Genomic DNA, 22,931 nt, shown 5'->3' with positions numbered 1-22,931 from the left:
ATTGTGGACTTCAGAAGGACCAGGAATTACCACCCTCCAACTCATCAACAACTCTGTGGTAGAGGGAGTAGAGAACATCAAGTTCATTTAAAAACACAAAAAGCTGGAGGCACAGCAGGTCAAACAGTGTCCTTTATGTAGCAAAGGTAAAAATACATAACTGACATTTTAGGCTTGAGCCCTTCATCAAGGTATGAGAAAATGTCGAAAGGTGTTTGAACAAAAAGATGGGGGAAGTGGGGGGCAAAGGCAGGAGATGAAAGATGGAGAAGGGAGGGAGTGGAAGCAATGATCAGAGGGAGGAGGGATGGCTGGATGGGTAGAAGGGGAAGGAGGGATGGCTGGGTGGTTAAAGGGGAAGGGAGGGGAGAACTGGAAATGGAGAGGGGAAAGAAAAGGCGAGCAACTTTAGCAGAAAGCAATGTTAATGCCATCTGGCTGGAGAGCGCCCAGACAGAAAATAAAGTGTTGTTCCTCCAACCTGCGGTTGGTCTGGTTGTGATCGTACATAAGCCAATGGACAGACATGGGAGTGTGACTCAGAATTGAAATAGTTGGCTACTGGGAGGTCTCTGTTGTGGCGAACGGAGTAGAGATGCTGAGTGAAGCAATCTCCCAATCCATGACCAGTCTCTCCACTGTAGAGAAGGGAGCACCGGATACAGCAAGTCAGTCCTGTGGATATATACGTGAAGTGCAGCTTCTCTTGAAAGGCCTGTTTGAGGTCCTAGACCATGGTGAGGGAAGAGGTGTGGGCACAAGTATGGCAGCTCCTGCAGCCACAGGAGATGGTACTGGGGGTGGGGAGGCATCACTAGGTGGGGAGGGTTGAGTACACGAGGGAATCGCGGAGGGAGCGGTACCTATGGTAGGCAGAGAGTGGAGAAGAAGGAAAAATGTGTCTGGTGCTGGGATCGTGTACTAAATTCCAGAATTCCGATGTATAATATGTTGGATGCAGAGGCTGGTGGGGTGGTAGGTGAGGATGAGGGGGATTCTATGTTTATTGTGTCTGGGGGCAGAGGAGGCCAGGGCAGATCAGTGGAAAATAGAGGAGATGCGGGTGAGGGCTGAGTTGATAGCAGTGGAGGTGAAGCCATGTTTATTGAAGAAGACAGACATTTCAGAAGATCTCATCTTGGGGCAGAGATGAAGAAATTGAGAGAAGGGGATTGAATCCTTGCAGGGGACAGGGTATGAGGAAGTCTAGTCAAAGTAGTTGTGGAAGTTGGAGGGTTTGTAGTATATGTCGGTAGAAAGCTTTTCTCCTGAGATGGACATTCTCTTATACCTTGATGAAGGGCTCAAGCCCAAAATAGCCAGTTATGTATTTTTACCTTTGCTATATAAAGGACATTGTTTGACCTGCTGAGTGTCTCCAGCTTTTTGTGTTTTTACTTCAGCCACAGTATCTACAGATTTTCGTAATTTACTCTTGGAGTTCATTTAACTAGTGACCTATCATGGACACTCAACATCTTCTCATTTGTCAGGAAGGTGTGACAGCACTTCCGGAGAAGACTCAAGTGGGCAAGGCTACTGGCCAACATTACTTCAACCTTTTATAGGAGCTCTGTCAAAAGTGTCCTGGCTGGCTGCATCACAGTGTGGTACAGTTGCTGCAGAGAAGTAGATCAGAGGTCAATGCTCAGGACCATAAGAGTGGCAGAGAGGGTCACTGGAGTCTTCCCCCCCCCCCCCCACCCATCGATGTGATCTACCAGGATCATCGTCAGAAGAGGGTGCACAAAATCGTTGAAGACCTCTTCCGCCCTGCACACAGCATCTTTCAGAGTGAGCACCACCAAGCTGAGGAACAACTTCTTCCCACAGGCAGTGAGAGGCACTCGTCAGTATAAAACATTATTTATCTTTATAGATATAATACTTGTCCTGCACATGCATTATTTGACTGTATATGTGTTACGTATGGTTGTGTGTCTGCCTGTTTTGCACCAAGGACCAGAGAACACTGTTTTGTCAGGTTGTACTTGTACAATCAGATGACAATAAACTTGACTTGAGTTATGTGAAAGGTTTACCCCTCAGATCTCTTTTAAATCTCTTCCCTAACACCCTAAACATATTCAGTTTTAATTTAGAACAGATTCCACCTACCCTATCTGTGTCTCTCATAAGTTCTTGTACCTCTAAAATGTCATCTTTTGTCCTCCATTATTCCATTCTCTCAAGCCATCCAATCCAGGCAATATCTTTGTGAATCTTTTTTACACTCTCTTGAGCTTAATCACATCCTTCCTGTAGTGTGATGATCAGAACTACACAGTTACTCCAAGAACAGACAAACCAACATCTTAGACAACTATTCAAGTTTATTCATCATCCAATTGTACAACCTGACAAAACTGCATTCTTCGGTGCACAGTGCAAAACACGTGTGCAGATGTGTAGACAAACAATACATATGCACAGTACATATATTAAAATAAATATTCTTAATAAATAGTAGAGTCATAGAGTTGTTTTGGTAGTTATTCAGCAGCCTCACTGTCCATGGGAAGAAGTTGTTCCTCATCCTGGTAGTTCTGGCTCTAATACTTCTGTATCTTTTTTCTGATGGGAGTAGCTGAAAGATGCTGTGCGGGTGGAAGGGGTTCTCCCTGATTTTGAGAGCCTTCTTTAAACAATGATCCTGGTAAATCCCATTGATGGGGTGGGAGTGTGGTGGGGGTGGGGGGGGGGGATGCAGTATGGAGAGAGGAGGTCAACCCCAGTGACTGTCTCTGCCGCTTTTATGGTCCTGTGGATTGGCCTCCAATCCGAAGCTCTATAGCAACCATAACACACTGTGATACAGCTGGCCAGGATACTCTTAATAGAGCTCCTGTAAAAGTTGACAGAATTGTGTCCCATATCTTTGCCTGCCTACGCCTTCTAGGAAAGTGCAGTCATTGTTGCCCCTTCCTAACAAGTGAGGAGATGTTATGTGTCCAAGATAGGTCACTTCTTAAGTGGACTCCAAGGAACTTGGTGCTCTCTACTCTCCACTACCAAGTTATACAATCATTTCCTTTATCTTGTCCACATTGAGATAAGGAGGAACTGCTTTCCCGAGTGGGTGGTGAATCTGTGGAATTCACTGTCCATTGAAGCAGTGGAGGCAACTTTAATAAATATATTTAAAACAAGATTGGATAGAATTTTACATAGTAAGGGAATTAAGGGATATTGGGAAAAGGCAGGTAGGTGGAGACGAGCCCATCATCAGATCAGCCATGATTACAGTAAATGGCGGAGCAGGCTTGATGGACCGAGTGGCCTACTCCTGCTCCTATTTCATGTGTTCTTATGAGACTTAGATTGTTATTCATGCATCATTTCATGAGATTTTCCACCTCTTTGTATTTCGACTCATAGTAGTTGCTGATGAGGCCAACTACTGTTGAGTCATCTGCAAACTTGATGACTCTGTTGGAGCTGGATTTAGCGTTGCACTCATAGTTCAGTAGCATGAACAGGAGGAGAATGAGTACAGTGCCAGTGATCAGCATAATGGTGCTTAATGTTCTGCTTCCATCCCAGACAGACTGCAGTCTTTCTGTGAGGAAGCCCAGAATCCATTTACATAGAGGGGTGTTAAGTCCCAGCAAGGACAGCTTCTCCACCAGCTTCTGCAGTATGATTGTATTGAATGCCAAGCTGCAGTCAATGAACAGCACATGGCTGGAACTGGAATTTGGAATTGGAATATGATGTCCCAAACTCTTGTAATCAATGCCTTGGCCAATGAATTTTCTCTTTAAAGCAAAGAAGGATGAGAGGTGACAATAGAGGTCTACAAGATTATGAGAAGCATAGATAAGGTCGATAGTCAGCACTTTTTTCCCAGGGTGGGAGTAATAAACACCAGAGGACAGCTATACAAAGTGGAGGAAAGTTTAAGGGAGATATCAGGAGTAGGTTTTTTTACACAGAGAATTGTGGGTGCCTGGAATGCTCTGCCTGGGGTGTTGGTGGAGGCTGGAACAATAGGGGCATTTAAGATACTCTTAGATAGGCACATGGATGAAAGAAAAATAGAGCGTTATGAGGTAAGGAAGGCTTAGCTCTTTTTGGTATATATAGGTTGGCACAACATCGTGTCCAAAGGGCCTGTACTGTGTTGTAATGTTTTATATCTCAATGAAAAGAGGTCAAGAATAAACACAGGGAGAATGGAGAGCATCCTAAAACCTCACCCACCCTCCTCCCCCCTAACCCCCAGTCACTATTCAGACACCACCTGCCCCACCTGTGGCAAAGAGAGCAGAACCCACACTGGCTTCATTATCCCGAGATTCCCAGAAAACAGTTGTTGAGGGGAGGGAATACCATTTCTTCATGTTCCTTCCATCACCCTAGTAATCTCTTCCCATGAAGAGTGTGTATGTTTGGGCGTGTGAGCACCATACCCAGCCCAATAGAACTGAGTGTAACTGGGATATTGCCATGCAGGTGGATAGGATAAGGTTTCATTAATAAGGGGATTGAGTTCAGGAATCATTTAGAATATTGTGTTCAGTTCTAGGAACTGAAGGCCTGGGAGAGATGTTGGTTCACTTATCTTTATAGTTTTATTTTGTGGACATAGTGTTAATAGTATTTATCGGTGGACTGAGGTGCTTGCTGTAGGTAGTGCAGGCATCGATGCAAGCATCGTCACCATGCTGCACCCTGACCACTGATGTTTGGTGACCTTGGTTCCCAGGTTAAACAGATTCCCATTAGTTGTGTTGATCATCTCCAATCCTTCAGGAATAATCAGAGCAAGCCACTGCATTGCTTGACTCTTCTTCACCAAGAATGGTTCTGCAGTGGACCAGGGAGAAAACGATGGAGACGAGTCTGAGTTTGAGCAGGATGATCTACTGTTCTACAAGTGTAAAGGTCCCTGAATTCAAGGGAAATAAAAACAGCAGAAAGTCCAAGCTTGGTTATACAGGAAAAGTTGAAACATGAAGCAGATGATGAACTATCAAACATTTTGATACCCTGAGCTGATGCAAAATGACCAGTTAAATGATGGTTTGTGGCAAGGTTCTAGAGCCAATAGTCAAAGAGGAAATAGTTAATTGTTTAGGAGAGCTGAACAGAATAAAACCTCAACAGCCCCATTCCATGAATTTAATCATGTTTGGCAAAGAAGCCTCAAATTTGTTGAGAATGTAATGGGATGAGCTGATGGAGGGGAGGCTGTAGATGAGTAAATTTAGGTTTCTAAAAGGCCACACCCATCCTCTTCTCCTCTTCCCCCAGACTCCACTCACCCCACTCCTCCTCTCCCCCATGCTCTGCCAGCCCCTCCCTTCCCCACAGCTCAGTGCCTGCCCACCCTTCCCTCAGGCTCTGCAACCCCACCCCCTCCTCCAGGCTCAGTTCTTACTCACCCTTCCCTCAGATTCTGCACAATCCTCCTGTGGTGGTACACCACCAGCCTACTGCAGGGGGCAACACCTGTACCTGCAGGAGTGTACCGCCGGCCTCCTGCAGGAGAGTAAGGGGACAGGACAACACCCGGTTAGGTGTCAATTACCCTCCGGGATATAAGCCTGCACCGGCCTCCCGAAGCTCACTCAAAGTTACTGCATTTACAGCCAGCCTGGCTTTGATAAGGTACATCTTTGTACATTAAAGCCTGTTGTACAGTCTTTACCTTGTGTGTGTCTGATTCTGGCTAACAGCGCACCACAATTTAATTCACAAAATTTTCCCACGGCTGCTGTGGAAAAACTCCTGAGCGCGGGGAGCCTCGAAATCCATGCAAGTCACCTGGAAGCCCAGACACGCTTCGAGATCTGGCAGCACGTGGTCGAGACAATCATCGAGGCGCATGAAGGCAGCATCCTGGACTCAGATCGGAAGAGGTTGGTCCTACTCCAGTCAAAGCTGTGTCCCCACGCCTTCCAGGCAACCAAAGGCTGCTCCACGTACAAGAGCGCAATGGACACTCTTGAGAACTTGTACAAGCCACCCATGAATGCGGACTGTGCAACGTACTTTGCAACACCTGAGCCCAGCAACCCGGGGAGATGACTAGTCTTACCTGGGACACCTGAGAGAGTTGGCCCGACTGTGTCTGGCTGAACCCAGGGTAGATGCAGAGAAGGTCAAGCGGCTGATCCGGGATGCCTTCGTCCGAAGGCTATGCTCGAGGGCCATCTGGCAGAAGCTGCTTGAAGACAATATCTTCGCCCTAACCAAGGCAATGGAAGTGGTCCAAAGTCTGCAAGCGGAAGCTCTGCACATCGAAGCCTTCGATTCCAGGTTCCCCCAGGCTGCCTCATGGCCCCCTGTAAGCTGCAGCCCTAGACTGAGCTGGGGAGGAAAACGTCGCTGCGGCAGATGCTTGGCGCCCCTGAAAGTACCGTGGGTCCTGGTATGGGTCAGACCAACGATCACACCAAAACTGCCTGGCTAGGAACCAGTATAGTTCCCGATGCGGCAAGAAAGGCCACTTCACTAAAGTGTGCCTCTCAAAACCAGCCGGCAGCTCAGCGGCCCTCTATGACACCCCCTACCCTGCGGACCCCTCCACGTGCATATGCCAGGTGGCGCCATTGTCCCCGCTATGACTTCCACCTTCCCCAACCTCAACGGTGCAACATCTGGCCCTGCCAGTGACTGTCGCAACGTATGCCCTGAGCACCTGGACCAGGCTCCCCCCTCGCCAGCACTGCTCGCCGAGAACTGCAGCAATGTCACTTCCAGCTCACGGTGTGATGTCACTTCCGGCTGACATAATGATGTCACTGCCGCCAGCCGTGATGACATCACTTCCCTCGGCGCAAAGAACACGGCTGGGGAAGGAGACCAGCCACGCAGCAGGCCCCCACGTGCCACTGCCATCTTGGGCCAGGCAGCGGCCAACACGGAGGGCCCCCGATGATGTTGAAAATGACGTGGTCAACCGGGCAGTGACCAGGGCGCCCTACCGATGCTCCCCACGCCTCTGGGTGCCAACAGCCGCCGCACCCCACGACCGACATCAATGTGGTCAACACAGGCGATGACCAGGCTGCCCTACCGATGCTCCCCAGCCTTCGGCCACCATAAATAGCTGCGCACAACCAGAGAGCGACGACTCCGACTTCATGACAGTCCAGGCCAACCAGGGACATCCCTCACAACCTTGGGCGCTCTATGATAGACGTACAAGTCAACGAGCAGGTAACGAAGTGCCTGTTCAACAGTGGCAGCACCGAGAGCTTCATTCACCTGAGCATGGCCCACTCCCTGACATTAAAAGTCCACCCCACCACCTGCTTGATCACCCTCGCCACCAAGGATAAAACTGTTGGTACCCTCAGGCACTGCTTGGCCGATATAACTGTGGGAGGGGAGACTTATACATGGTTCAGGCTCCTGGTCATGCCCAAACTCTGCGCCCCAGTCCTCCTGGGCCTAGATTTCCAGTGCCACCTGCAGTGTCACCTTTGCCTTCGGGGGGCACCAACCTCCATTCACGTTATACAGCACGCCAACCTACCAGCCCCAGCCAACCTGTGGGCCTCTCCACACTCCGCATCACTCCACCGGTGCTCTTCCCACATCTTGTACTAGGCTGCAAGCTGATCACCACCAGAAGTAGGAGCTATTGCGCCGGAGACAGAGACTTCATCAAGGCAGAGGTTCCTGGCGGAAGGTGTCATAGAGCCCAGTAACAGCCCTTAGAGAGCCCGTCCTGGTGGTCAAAGGGGGAAGTAAGCCGAGGATGGTCGTGGATTACAGCCAGACTCTTAACCGGTACACCCAGCTGGACGCCTATCCCCTGCCGAGGATTGCCAACATGGTCAACAAGATAGCCCGCTACCGGGTTTTCTCCACAATTGACCTGAAGTCGGCGTATCACCAAATCCCCATTCACCCGAAGAACAAGCCCTACACCGCCTTTGAGGCAGACGGGCACCTGTATCAGTTCCGCCGAGTTCCCTATGGGGTCACGAATGGGTTCTCCGTTTTCCAGCGGGAGATGGATCACATGGTAGACCGGCACAAGCTGAAGGCGACGTTACTGTATCTGGATAATGTCACTATATGCGGCCGTGACCAGCAGGACCACGATGCTAACCTGGAGAAATTCCTCCAGACGGCCAGGGAGTTGAACCTCACACAACAAGGAGAAGTGTGTGTTTAGCACCACCCGCCTTGCTATCCTGGGGTATATCGTGGCATCGGCCCAGATCCAGAAAGGATGTGCCCATTAATGGAGTTACCTCTCCCCACCAGGCTAAAGGCCCTTCGCAGATGCCTTGGCCTTTTCTCTTATTACTTGCAGTGGGTCCCTCAAGGTCTGCCCACTGGCCCAAGCTACAACTTTTTCCCTCCCACCCGAGGCGCAGACAGCCTTCATCCGCATCAGGCAAGACATCGCGGACGCCATAATGCAGGCCATGGATGAGGACTCCCCCTTCCAGGTGGAGAGCAATGCCTTCGAGGTTGCCCTCTCCACTACCCTCATCCAAGGGGGGAGGCCCTGTCGCTTTCTTCTCCAGGATCCTCCATGGCTCTGAGCTAGGGCATTCCGCCATTGAAAAGGAAACCCAGGCGACTGTGGAAGCAGTCCATCACTGGCGCCACTACCTGGATCCTCACGGACCAGCGGGCCATGGCGTTCATGTTTAATACTACCCACAAGAACAGGATCAAGAATGACAAGATCCTGCACTGGAGAGTCAAGCTGGCAACCTACAGCTACGACATGCAGTACCACCCCGGGAAGTTTTAACGACTCCCCCGATGCCCTTTCTCGCACCTGCGTGTCTATGCACAACGACAGGCTGCAGGCATTGCATGAGTCCCTCTGCCATCTGGGTGTCACCAGGTTGTACCACTTCATTAAGTCTGGAACCTGCCGTACACCATCAGGGACATGACCGAGGCCTGTCGGGTCAGCGCAGAGTGTAAACCCCGTTTCTTCCACCCGCTCCAGGCCCATGTTGTAAAGGCTACTTGGCCTTTCGAGCGTCTCGGCATGGACTTCAAAGGGCCCCTGCCTTCCGCGAACCGAAACGTCTATTTCCTCACGGTAGTGGACGAGTGCTCATGCTTCCCTTTCGCTATCCCTTGCCTGGACACCTCCAACGTCATCAGGGCCCTGGGGCAAATCTTCACCATGTTTGGCTACCCCCGCCTTCATCCACAGCGACTGGGGGTCTAGTTTCATGAGTGACGAGCTGCACCAGTACCTGACGGCGAGGGGCATCGCGACCAGTCGCACAACGAGCTATAACCCGAGAGGGAATGGGCAAGTGGAATGCAAAAATAGGGTGGTCTGGAAGGCAGTCCTCCTGGCTCTCAGGTCAAAAGGGTGGGCCATCGAGTACTGCCAGGACGCCCTGTCTGAGGCGCTCCATGTCATTCGCACTGTGCACGGAAGTCGGTGACTGGAATGTCCCTCCCAACATGGCTCACGTCCCTGGGGCCGGTGCTCCTGCGTAAGCACATATGGACACACAAGGCCGAAGCCCTGGTCTACATGCAAACCACAACTACGCCTGCATTAGGTTCGGCAGTGGCAGGGAGGACACCATCTCAACCAGGGACCTAGCACCAGCAGGAGCACCCACCACACCACGCCATCCTCCAGCCCAGGACAACGTTGACCAGGCATACATCCATGTCCCCAGGCAGCTATGGGGCACGCAGGACCTCCTTGACCACTCAGGGGCCCACTTCAGCCCTGGAAGGTGAACCAGACCCCCACTCATCCAATACGACCCTCATACGTCGACCCCGGCCCCCCCCCGGCCTCCCCTCCACGCGGCACCACACGTAACACAGACCCCTGCCGCCAGCCCCCACACTTCCCCTCCAACCAGTGACCAGGAGCCAGTCCTACGGCAGTCACAGAGACCCCGGCGGCCGCCGGACCGTCTCAACCTGTAAATATCGTATGTGTATATGTATAGTGGGTACGATTCCTTGTTACTGCCCCCCCAGAACAATTTTAAAGAAGGGGGTGAATGTAGTGGTACACCACCAGCCTGCTGCAGGGGGCAACACCTGTACCTGCAGGAGTGTACCATCAGCCTACTGCAGAGAACAACCTCTGTCCCTGCAGGAGAATAAGAGGAGAGGACAGGACAATACCCGGTCAGGTGTCAATCACCCTCTGGGTTATAAGCCTGCGTTGCCCTCCCGAAGCACACTCAAGAGTTAATGCAGCAACAGCCAACCTGGCTATGTGGAAGTCTTCATGGATTAAAGCCTGTTGTACAGCCTTTACCTTGTGTGTGTGTGTCTGATTCTGGTTAACAGCGCACCACACCTCCCCAAGCTCAGTTCCCCTCCACCCCTCCCCTAGTTCTACCAACCCCTTCCCAAAGGCTCTCCCTTCCCCTCCCTCAGGCTTGGTTCCTGCCACTTCCTGCAGCTTCCCTACTCTTCCCTGGCCTGCATGTGCACAGATTCATCAGGCAGGGACTACTCCCTTCCTTTAGATGCCTTGCTTTAAACTGTGCAGTGTCGGACTCTGGCTTTACCGTACTCTTAATTTAGTCTATGTGTGGTCTGAGTCCAGCATGTTCTTTGAATGAAGTGATAGGAGAAGGTATTCGGTTCAACAGTCAGTTTATTACACAGCACAAGAATAAAACTTAACAGAGCTCTGGGTCAATCGTTAGTTCATAGGTCACCTGCACAGTGAGCTATTCCCCAAGACTGACCCCTATTGTCCAGTTAGCTCAGTTTATATAGATCAACCTTATCATACAGAACAAAAGTTGGCTTCCTTTGCTAGATTTCATTATCATACAGAACAAAAGTTGTCTTCCTTTGCTAGATCTTTTTGCATAAGGGTTATCACAAGTCATCTCCTGTTTTGCAGATATCTGGGGTGTAGCGCTCCCATCTTAATCCTCCAGGCCAGACTATCCTGTTGTTTTGATCAGAAATTAATTCATCCCCAGATATTTCTAATCACCATTCTGTTCCTGTCTGGCCAATTTCTGCTGTTCTCTTTAACACCTCCTCATGCCTTAATCTTCCTCCTAGACTGGTTTTCCATTCCCTTTGTTTCTTGCAGGCCATTCTTTCTTCTGGTCTGGCCTGTGTCTCCTGTGCTACTCACCAGCTCCTTCAGTTTAAGCATTCCTCCTAAATCGTTTTATGCATTTCCTCTTCCTGTATTTTGGGAGCAGATAATTTTGCTCAGCCAACTTTGCTCCATGCTGTGATTGCCACTTAATCACATTCCTCTTTTTCCCTGAACCATGCAGTAAATATAAACTTATTAATTAATCATTTCTTTCATAATGTTTTCACCCCTAGATTCCAACAGTCCCCCTTTTGGTCTCATGAAAATGAGACCAACCACCAGTTAACTTATTCGGCCGAGACCTCTGGAGTTATTGCCAGGATCGGCATCTCCGACCCCTTGTTAAACTTAACCTTACAAACTTGGCCATTATGAACACACTTCAGTCCAGTGGGGGCCCCAGCACAGTATTCACGAACGTCAGTCCAATCAGCAAAGTACTGTTTCGGTTCGTTATGGGCCTCCCAGGCTGACCACAAACACTTCGTACAGTGGTTTTCTTCACCAGCCCCTTCAAGGGCTTGGAATCCCAGCTCCCTTCATTGTTTTGATGCCAATAAATTGATTATACCGTCAACCACTGATACACAGTCACCGTAGTCCAATAGTCTCTTTAAAAAGGGACGTTAAGTGTTCTTAGTCCGTGGTTTCCTCACAGAGTCCCAGTCATCTCCGTTCGAATCTGTTCCAGTGTCCGTGTTGGTGGGTCCATTGCTGCACACTGACTCCAATGATACCACGTCTCGCCTTTTCCCTGTAGTCGAACCGTGTGGGACGTCCTCTCCACCACTCTGTAGGGTCCTGTCCACCTGGGCTCCGACCACTTTCTCTTGATGACCTTTAGCAGAACCCACTCCGTGACTGATGGTATCGGTGTTTCCCCTTTTCTGTTGGGACTTGTGACCTGTGTGAAAAATCTGACACCAGAGCCGTTAGTTTATCATAATAAAGCTTGCATCCCATTGAACTTACCTCATTCTTCGTAGTCTGAATTCTGGCTCCCAGTCCCGGAAACTGGTGCCCCATTTGTAGTTCATATGGAGTAAATCCTGTCACAGAACTTACCGAACTCCTTATTGACATTAATGCCAGGGGCAACGCATCCACCCAATTTAGTTTGGTCCGTGCCTGTACTTTCCCGATCTTACCTTTTATTGTTTGGTTCATCCTCTCCACTTTCCCTTGGGATTGTGGATGGTACACTGTTCCAAAGGCATGTTTCAATCCCAACATTGCTTCTACCTCCTGTAGATCGTTATTCTTAAAATGACTTCCATTATCGGACCTAATTTTTCTAGGAAATCAGTGTCTCGGAATATACTGGTTGATCAGGAATTTACATACCGTCCTTGCATCTTCTCTTTTGTCAGGGATTGCCTCCGGCCACCCTGTGAACACATCTACTGCAACTAAGAGGTATCGATAGCCACTTACCCTCTCAATCATGTCCGTATAATCAAGTACAATTTCCTGCCCTGGTAACTTAGGTAACGGGAACTGTCCTTCATGTGGCTTTACAGTCGCCTTGACATTGAAAGTTATACATACCTCACACTCTCTAATATGGTTCTCCACCATCGTCGGCAGGAAGGGGTGCCACCAATGTATCAAATACCTTACCATCTGCTTCTTTCCACAGTTTGTTAGCCCATGCGCCTCCTCGAGGAGGGGTTTCATGAGTCCAGATGGTAAAACTGGCCTCCCATCTATCGATCTCCATAGTCCTTGATCCTCGGTTGCCCCTCTTTCCTCCCATACCATCCTTTCCTGAGGTGATGCCTTTGCTTGTTCCTGTATTATTACTTCTACCCTACACGGTGGTAATAAGTCATGTGCTGTTCTGTCTGCCTGTATCATAATAAACTGAGGGCCGTATCCTGCTGCCCTTTTAGCGGCCATGTCCGCTTCCTGATTTCCCCGAGCCACCATCGTATCTGTTCTATCATGTCCTTTACATTTAAGAACTGCTAATGCCCTTGGTTTCAGGAGAGCCTCAGCCAGTTTCCTAACGTCCTTCTCGTGTTTAATTGGGGTCATTGCTGCTGTTAAAAACCCACTTCTAATCCATTGACTAAGCTCAACCTGTATTGTCCCTACCACATATGCCGAGTCTGTATATATATTGACCTCCTTCCCTTCTGCCCATTCTAATGCTGCTATCATTCCCTGTAGTTCTGCGAGTTGTGCTGACTCCTTTCCTCTCACTGTCCCTGTAATGATTTCTTCAAATCCTCCTGTAGTTTTTCGTACCACCGCATAGGCAGCTTTCAATCCATCTGTGGGGTGTCTGTAACAACACCCATCTGTAAACAAGGTTTCATCTGGTTCTCTTAAGGGTGTAGCCTGTAAGTCAGGTCTTATTTTAATATCCTTTACTACCCTCTTCTCACAACAGTGTGGTTCTCCCTCTCCCATATTGTCTGCCATGTTAATGCCTTCATGGGTAAACGTAACATTTGGAGCATTCAGGATCTTTTCTAGTCTCGTCTGCCTTAGCGAAGTCATTGTAAATGCTGTCGAGCTCACAAATGCTACAATACTATGTGTTGTTAATACCGTCAGGCCATGTCCCATTACTATGTGTGCCACCTTTTGTAGAATCTTTGCTACTCCCGCTGCATGTCTCGTACATGGTGGGTGTCTGTCTTCCGTCGGGTCTAGTGTGATACTCACATTCATGAGCACACATCTTCCACCCCCTTTTTTTCTGAAAAAGAACACCATCAATTGTGTGTGCTTTTTCAGAAACATCCAAAAAGAAAGGTAGTTTATAATTTGGAATCGCCAAATCTATAGCTGTTGTAAGAGCTTGCTTCAATAGAATAAAACTCATCTCAGCCTGTGCAGTCCAATCAAGTGTAGCTCCCAGATTCTTCATCCCCTGCTCATTCACCAAAGTTCGCAGTGGATGTGTCAACTCACCTTACGATGGGTTAAACTGCCTACTATAACCTGACAAACCCAAAAACGAAAGCATCTCCTTTACTGTCTTTGGTTTTGGATGATGTAATATCACTGTTCGATGTGCAGGTTAAATCCCTGTGCCTTTCGCTGAGACCATTCTACCTAAAAAGGTGACCACCTGTCTGCAGCATTGCAGCTTTGAGCGAGAGACTTTGAAGCCTGCCTTGAACAGCTGCACTAGAAGGAGACAGGTGACCTCCAAATAGGAAGTATGATCAGGTGCTGCTAATAGGATGTCATCTACATACTGGATCAGAACTACCCCACCTGGCAGTGCTAGCCCCCCCAGCTGTTCTTTCAACACCTGATTGAAAATCCCTGGAGATAAGATAAAGCCCTGCGGAAGCCTTGTATACCGCAACTTTCTACCATTATACGTGAACGAAAACACATCTCTTAATGGTTCTGCCAGCGGCAAGCAAAAGAAAGCATTCGCTAAATCTATGCAAGAGAACCACTTGTGGTTAGGGGTTAAAGCAGTCATGGCAGTATGTGGGTTTGGTACTGAAACTGTGGGTGTTCTCACAATACCATTGATGCGCCTTAAGTCATGGGCCATCCGATATTTGCCCATGTCTTGTTTAGGAACAGGTAAGATGGGTGTATTCCAACTAGAACATGATTGTTCCAACACCCCTGAATACATAAGGCCATCAATGGTATCTGCCAAACCTTCCTCAGCTTCAGGTGTGTGGGGATACTGCATCTGCCAAATTGGGGTGTAATCTGCTGATCCCACTGACCACAGGTTCTCAGGGAGAGAATCTAGCATAGGGGCCGAGTCGGGGTGATCCATCTTCTCTCTACCATGAAAGTGTTCAATCTGTCTACGCTCAAGGAGGACTCGATCATATGTCGGGGACAAAATTCTGTATGCCTGACCAGATGAGGAGAACTGCACTGTCGGTATTTGGGTCTCGGACCAGTCACTTAGGGACATCAAGTTCCGACACATCGGTCCCAAATTTTTTGCCTGGTGAGTAGTGCCAATTGCAAGGGTGACATGAGGAATGGCCTCACCTGCCATCTCATACCATTCCAGCTGTTCAGATGTCAGTGCTACCGTAGAGGCCACTCCCTCCTTTCCTACCACTATGTAGTCCGAATTAATCTCCCATTGCGTGCCCTCTACCTCTTCATAAAAGGCATTCTGATACATTTCATCCCCATCCTTATCGTAAAAGAGGGTCATATGGGGGGGGGGGTCCGAGGGAGGGGTATACGGGTGTAACATCTGGATCCACGGCTTCCCTTTTGTGGGTCCTCCGGTTCCAACAGCCCCCAGTAAATGTCAGCCCATTGTCCTTCAGACGCGGATCCTCCAGCTGCCGCCAATAACATCTGAGAACCGGAATGAAGTGTAGTTACTGAACAGTTCATAGAATATCCATTTGGAAAGGTGACCTCTATTCCGCTGGGTCCACAAAGGATCGATGCTCTGCACCTGACCAACAGGTCTCTGCCCAAAAGATTTGTAGGGCACCTGGCTGACAAAATGTATTGATGTGTAAAAGTCTGTCCCGCCACAGAAGTGACTAGTGGTGTAGAAAACGGCAGATTTTCTGGTGTACCCGAGAACCCTATCAGCTGGACGCTAGAGGATGATGTTTTATCTTTAAACTCAGCGCCAGTGAGTGTTGAAAATCTGGCTCCCGTATCCACTAAAAAGGATACTTCCATGTCCATTACTTTAATCTGCAGGAAAGGGTCTGCCAACCTAGCCTGCTCGTGGGTGCTCGGGCTCCGTCACTGTGGGCAATATTGCTCCTCCTCTGTCAGCAAAGGGAATTGTCTCTTCGGAGCTAGAGCCGCATAGGGTGCCTGATGTACTGGGGGTGGCACTGACGATCTCTGGGGCTGGACCCAATGCTCATTTTGTGGTGGTCCATATCCCCTTCCCCCAGTGTCCCGAGGATCCCAAGCTAGGGGGCAGTCTCTCTTCCAGTGTCCTGGCTGACCGCATACAAAACATACGGCTGGTTGCATTCGTGGAGCACCCCGACCTCTCCCTCTTACTCGGAATCCCCCCATTGGACCTCCCGTACTGCCCACATAGGTGGGACCCGGTGCCCAATATGGGGCCGGGTGCCAACTCATATTATTCCCTTGTGGTGGCTGCGGTGGCTGCTGAATCATCTGGTTTGCACCCTTTGAGGAAATCTTTTTTGCCTCGTTTGCCTTTTTCCTAGCCTCTTCCAATTGAAGCTTAAGGAGTTGCACTTGTGCCGACTCCGTAGTTTGTTTGTCCTCCTTTTGCTTAGCCCTGTAACGTTTCATGTGATGGGTCAAATGTTTTTCCCATTGCTCACTCGAGCAGCCAGGAATATCAGGGTTATTCTCTAACGCCTCCCTAACTACAGCTGGCAGTCCGCTCGTTACTGCAGCCCTAAAGAGTGTAGTCTGCAAGGGATCTGTGGCTGGGTGTACTCCTGCTTTATCCATCCAACTCTCCTTACACTGACTCAAAAAAGTCGAGATCTCCTTATCCTCCTTTATGGAAAAGGTCAGGGACTGCATGACACCGGGGGGAACGGGAAACTTATCCCGCATTTCCCCTCCTACTGCCGTAGCATGGTTGGCAAATGGTTCGGCATCGAGGCACCTAGTGATTCCTGTGATCATTTCTACCTGCTGTATCTCCCACAGCCCAAGCTGTTTACCCAATAATGCTCTCCAATCCCCTATGGCTATCTTATGTCCCATCGTATATTGGCAGAACTTTCCCATCCACGCTCCACCTCCCTCAGTCGGAGGTGGCATTTTGTCCAAAATACAATTCATGTCGGTGAATGAGAAGGGTTGATACCTTTCCCCAATTTGCGGACCCTCATAAATAAGCGGCATCTGTCTATACCTTTCTGGAAGCCGTACTTCCTCCCTGTCCCGCAACGCATATCCCAAAGGGGAGCGAGGGTTATCCTGACCCTGTCTTCTGTGTGTGATCATGCTTCCCCTGATCATGACTGGCTGTTCCTCCTCTTCACTCTCAACACTCACACTAGCTATATCAGTTTCCTCGTTCTGCTCTCTCTCCCGCTCCCATCTGACACTCGCTGGGTGATTTCCCTTCCTATTCTCCTCTTGTCCCAGCTCTCTCTCATCTGTATTTCCCAAGCCCCTACTATTTTCCCTTACTGCACATATATCGTTCTGTACTTCGTGCACCCACTCCTTTGTTTCCTCCACTCTCTCCTGCGCAACTCTCTTAAGTCTCTCCTTCGCCTCATGTAGTTCTGGACCTGTTAACTCAGTGACATTCACTATTCCCTCACTTATCTGCATCGCTGGCATTTGGGGAATAGGATAAGGTGGTGGCAATGTCTCCGGTAACTTTGGATATAGTGGGGCTGATGACTTAACCTCCCCCGTATTCTCCTTAGTGATATGGGATCCCTTTTAATACCATGTTGAAGGTTTGCTTCCACAGCCATGCAAGCCAATGTCATATTGTGTAAATCTGCCCTTCTCTGTTCCTTCACTTCTTTCTGTGGTTTAAGCCTTTTTCTATTCCATATAGATCCTTGTCCCTTTACCTCATGTTCCTGTACCTCTTTGGCTGCTTCCCTCTCTGCTTGTCCTAAGTACAGTACCAGCCGAATTTTTTCAAACCCTCGTGGTACCTTCCCCTGACTCTGCAGCTCTTTCCATATCTGTTCGTACCGTGCCATAGCCTGTACCTCCTCTCCCTTCGGTAATCCTCCCAGTAATTGATTCCTTGTTTTTTCCCACTGTTGGTTTACAGATGGGGGATCTCCTCTGTCTTCCCCGAGCTCTTGCCCTACATCCCTATTTACTCCTTCCATCTCTGTTCCGATTTTTAACCCTTTAGACTTCGTACTTCACTGGGTCTCTCCCCGGTAGGATTTTGACACCCTGCAATCTACTTCGACCCTTCCCACGTTATTATAAACACCAGCGGCACACTGTACACAATCCTTAAACAAATACTTATTATAAACTATTATGATACACTATACGATTCTTAAACAGATACTTATACACTATAAAAACGAATGTTTTTTTTTTCAGTTGGTTGTTTTTCCAGACTCTTTTGTGTAGTCTTCCAAAGGCGCTATTTGCTTTGGCGAGTCTGTTGTCTATCTCATTGTCGATCCTTGCATCTGATGAAATGGTGCAGCCGAGATAGGTAAACTGGTTGACCGTTTTGAGTTTTGTGTGCCCGATGGAGATGTGGGGGGGCTGGTAGTCATGGTGGGGAGCTGGCTGATGGAGGACCTCAGTTTTCTTCAGGCTGACTTCCAGGCCAAACACTTTGGCAGTTTCCGCAAAGCAGGACAATCGAGTCCACGCTGCTGAAGATCCAGCTGCGCTGGGTGGGTCACGTCTCCAGAATGGAGGACCATCGCCTTCCCAAGATCGTGTTATATGGTGAGCTCTCCACTGGCCACCGTGACAGAGGTGCACCAAAGAAAAGGTACAAGGACTGCCTAAAGAAATCTCTTGGTGCCTGCCACATTGACCACCGCCAGTGGGCTGATATCGCCTCAAACCGTGCATCTTGGCGCCTCACAGTTTGGCGGGCAGCAACCTCCTTTGAAGAAGACCGCAGAGCCCACCTCACTGACAAAAGGCAAAGGAGGAAAAACCCAACACCCAACCCCAACCAACCAATTTTCCCCTGCAGCCGCTGCAACCGTGTCTGCCTGTCCCGCATCGGACTTGTCAGCCACAAACGAGCCTGCAGCTGACGTGGACTTTTACCCCCTCCATAAATCTTCGTCCGCGAAGCCAAGCCAAAGAAAGAATAGAAACAAATAACTATAACACAATACACCTTATACAGATACTTATTATACACTACTATGGTACACGATCCTTAATCAAATACTTATTACACACTATAGAAACAAATAACTATCACAATACACCTTATTCTAATTGGCCAAGTGTCTAAACCTATCTCTCGAGATCGCTACGGGAGGACTCCAACCCCGTTCTACTAGGGGGACTCCAACCCCCTTTTACTACAGGGGACTCCAACCCCGTTTTACTAGGGGGACTCCAACCCCCTTTTTTTGCAGGGGTCTCTAACCCCCGCTTCTTACAGGGGACTCTAACCCCAGTTCCTTATGGGGGACTCTAACCCCCGTTTCTTGTGCAGGGGACTCTAACCCCTGAAGCTTTTATTCTTTGGCTTTAACTAGGACTTTTGCAGAGTAGTGACAACACACAATTTTATCGTTGCCAGTAGCAGAACTTCGTTTAAACAGGCGTCTGCTTACCTCCCTTTGTTGAATGGCCACTTGTTGTTATCACCACACCACAATCGACCGGTGTTTCGTACCTTTTCTTCCGTCACTTCTCCATCTTCATCACGTCGTGGTCACCAAATTGTCGGACTCTGGCTTTACCTTACTCTTAATTTAGTCTATGTGTGGTCTGAGTCCAGCGTGTTCTTTGAATGAAGTGATAGAAGAAGGTATTCGGTTCAACAGTCAGTTTATTACACAGCACAAGAATAAAACTTAACAGAGCTCTGGGTCAATCGTTAGTTCATAGGTCACCTGTACAGTGAGCTATTCCCCAAGACTGACCCCTATTGTCCAGTTGGCTCAGTTTATATAGATCAACCTTATCATATAGAACAAAAGTTGGCTTCCTTTGCTAGATTTCATTATCATACAGAACAAAAGTTGTCTTCCTTTGCTAGATCTTTTTGCATAAGGGTTATCACAAGTCATCTCCTGTTTTGCAGATATCTGGGGTGTAGCGCTCTCATCTTAATCCTCCAGGCCAGACTATCCTGTTGTTTTGATCAGAAATTAATTCATCCCCAGATATTTCTAATCACCATTCTGTTCCTGTCTGGCCAATTTCTGCTGTTCTCTTTAACACCTCCTCATGCCTTAATCTTCCTCCTAGACTGGTTTTCCATTTCCTTTGTTTCTTGCAGGCCATTCTTTCTTCTGGTCTGGCCTGTGTCTCCTGTGCTACTCACCACCTCCTTCAGTTTGAGCATTCCTCCTAACTTGTTTTATGCATTTCCTCTCCCTGTATTTGGAAGCAGACCATTTTGCTCAGCCAACTTTGCTCCATGCTGTGATTGCCACTTAATCACATTCCTCTTTTTCTCTGAACCATGCAGTAAATATAAACTTATTAATTAATCATTTCTTTCATAATGTTTTCACCCCTAGATTCCAACAGCAGTGTATTCATTGGCTAGCTCACCTGTTGCTGGCCAACCTTCAGAGCACCCCCAACCAGAGACATTTGCTCTCTCCCCAACACTAGGTGGAGCAGCAGCTAGAGTATCACCTACAGCTCCCGGCCTTCATCAGGCAGGGTGGAGAAGAACCCTTGCACACATTGTGGCCACCAAATATTTAACATAATCCATCACTCAATTCATCAGCCTCAATCCAGTCAGAACACAGAAATCTTTCTTCAAGAGATGTAACTGTGCAGTAGGGTTTTTAAATAGAGCAGCCATGTATCCACAGGAATGGTGGAAGGATCATGAGCTTCAAGCACAAAGTAAGGCAGGAAGTGATGTCAGGTCACTGCAGTCTAAGAGGGTGAGCCTGCACTGAGTGTGTGGGAGCTTCCTGCGTGTGTTCGGGGCCTGAGCTTCCTCACAGTGACATTGTGAATTGATGGGAATGCAAGTGAATGTGTGCACATTAAGATAATGATAATGAGTTTAATGTCATATACATTGTATATATACAAGGAAATTCTTACTTGCTGTAGCCAAACAGGATCCCGGATTGCTGTAATAACGTCACACTAACCATTTTGCTAACTGTGCAAGCCTATGCTTAGTTAAATTGAAAAGGGATAATAAATACCACAAAATTCATAAAAGGTTCAAAAACTTTACAACAAAGGTGCAATTTATTCTTTTATGGAGTCAGAGCAGTCCCTGATTAGTGTAACAAGAGGAGAGGCAGGACTTCATGGAAGCTCATGATTATGTGGGACAATAGAAAATAGGTTAGTGTAGAGCAGATATTTTCAACCTTTTTTCAGCTATGGCTCCCCCAGAACTCTGCTCAAAGAGTCCCCATCCCTTTGAAGCAGCTAAGTTGGTTTCTTCTGTACTTCGTTCTTACTGACAACATAAAAAACATTGAAAAAAATTTGTTAGGTGAGGTGAAAAGAAACAACTTTTACTTAATGGTGCTGTGGCCCCCAGGGGTGCCATAGCTAGACACCACCACCCCTCCACCAATGAGAATGGCAAGTCTAGAGTTATTGTAAAATAGTGAGCTGAAGGGGCTGTTTCCATACTGTTTGACTCAAAAACGTACCTAAAATAGCTTCTTCTTTTCGTGAGGTTACCACATCAATGAAAACCCTTCTCATAATCACTCCCTAAATTGGTCCTTCACCCTGATACCATTGACATGTCCACTTAGTGTACAGAGGCTTCCCCCATCCTGCATTCTAATTTCCTGATTTGTGCCATCCTCAGTCTTACTATTTGACATCTCAATAAATTCCTACCTATATTTCAGTCCTGCTGTTTCTTAGCTCCATCTTAGCTGGTTCCAATTCTTCATCATGATCTGCAGAGCCAACATCATTTCTCACTGTCAATCTCATCCCTCATTAACAATAACTACCCATCTTATTTTCCATTTTCTTCCTCAATGTCAAATACCCTCACATTTGTCTCCTTGTCTTTGTCACCAAAAGGTGCTCTTCTATAATGGCAAGTCAATTGTGCACGTTTACTTCAGTGTGCACGGTTAATTCATCTACTTTTGGCAAAAACAAAATGGGAGTCGTTAACCGTTAATCCCAGTGATTTGACTTGGCTAAAAACAAGATGATTCTGTGAATGTGGTGCGCTGTTGGTCAGAAGCAAACACATAAAACCAAAAGACTGTATAACAGCCTTTATTCGACGTAAAACTCCACAGAGCCAGCTGTGAGAGTGTGCTGCTGTGAGCTCTGAGAGTGACTTCAAAGGGCCGGCTCAGGCTTATATCCTGGAGAGTGATTGATACCTGACTGAATGGGGCTTGGTTCATTGACAGCGGCCAGATGTTGTCTTGTCCCCATGGTCTTCTGCAGGTACAGAGGTTGCCCCCTGCAGTAAGCCAGTGGTGTACCACCACAGTGAATTAACAGTGATAATGGGCTTATACAACAACTTGTATTTTTTATAACAAACCACAATCTGCTGGAGGAACTCAGTGGGTCGAGCAGTATCTGTGGGAGAAAAAGAATGCCCAATGTTTCAAACTGGAACCATTCACAAAGGCCCTTCATTTAGCATTAAATGTTCCAAGGCTTGTAATGTTTGATGAGGCACCATTTCTCACTAAGCCACTTGGCAAAACATAATTGAGTAGGTGACTAATAGCTTGGCCAAAAGATTTTGTTTCCATGAAAAGATTTAGTCTCTTGAGCAAAAGTTCTTTGGGGGTAGGTAAGAAGGAAAGAAAGAAGTAAAAAATTCAGAAAGGAGGCTCTGGCAACTGAAGGCATAGTCAGTAAAGTTCATTCTTATGATCCAGAGTAGTTTTGAGCAAAACTTGCTCAGGAGGAGTGTGACCTGGTTTCTGAACTGGAGGAAGCTTGATGGTTTTGGCTGGTCTGTGGTAGGAATGGTGGTGAGTGGTGACTGAGGTAAGCAATACTGACTAACCCGCTGGAAGACCTGCTTCAAATGTAACAGTGAAGCCCAAATCAAATTTAGTGGTGAGGTCACTTCCTAGCATGGAAGATGTGGCCACTTGGAAAAAGCAGCAAGAGTGAGTGCATGTAGAGAAAAGAAAGCAGAAGCAGGAGGAAAGGTTGGTGACTGTTCACTCAGTAACAAGTTGCCACTGATCTATTTCCATAAAAACTTTATGACAGGGCATGGCAAATTGAAGGCATTTTCAGTTGACTACTCTGTAGAAGGTGCTTGTGTTCGGGGAGGAGGAGAGAGGACGAATGGAACACGTGCACAACCTTG

At 48.0% G+C, this 22,931-nt stretch overlaps 1 protein-coding gene and 1 long non-coding RNA gene across 16 annotated transcripts in view; one reads left to right on the top strand and one right to left on the bottom strand.

Moving 5' to 3' along the window:
• bbs9 (Bardet-Biedl syndrome 9) overlaps positions 1-22,931 on the top strand; it is a 516,876-nt gene that overhangs the window by 465,097 nt on the left and 28,848 nt on the right. The gene's annotated exons all lie outside the window — the stretch shown is intronic.
• LOC138752691 (uncharacterized) lies at positions 10,545-22,168 on the bottom strand. The gene is made up of 3 exons (XR_011350842.1): positions 21,976-22,168; positions 19,243-19,415; positions 10,545-11,952 (listed from the first exon to the last, which is right to left on the bottom strand). It is a non-coding gene; the product is annotated as an uncharacterized lncRNA (long non-coding RNA).

Source organism: Narcine bancroftii, chromosome 2, assembly GCF_036971445.1.
Source record: "Narcine bancroftii isolate sNarBan1 chromosome 2, sNarBan1.hap1, whole genome shotgun sequence".
Lineage (NCBI taxonomy): Eukaryota > Metazoa > Chordata > Chondrichthyes > Torpediniformes > Narcinidae > Narcine > Narcine bancroftii.
Note: the sequence above shows the minus strand (reverse complement) of the source record. Positions and strands in the feature narration are given on the sequence as shown.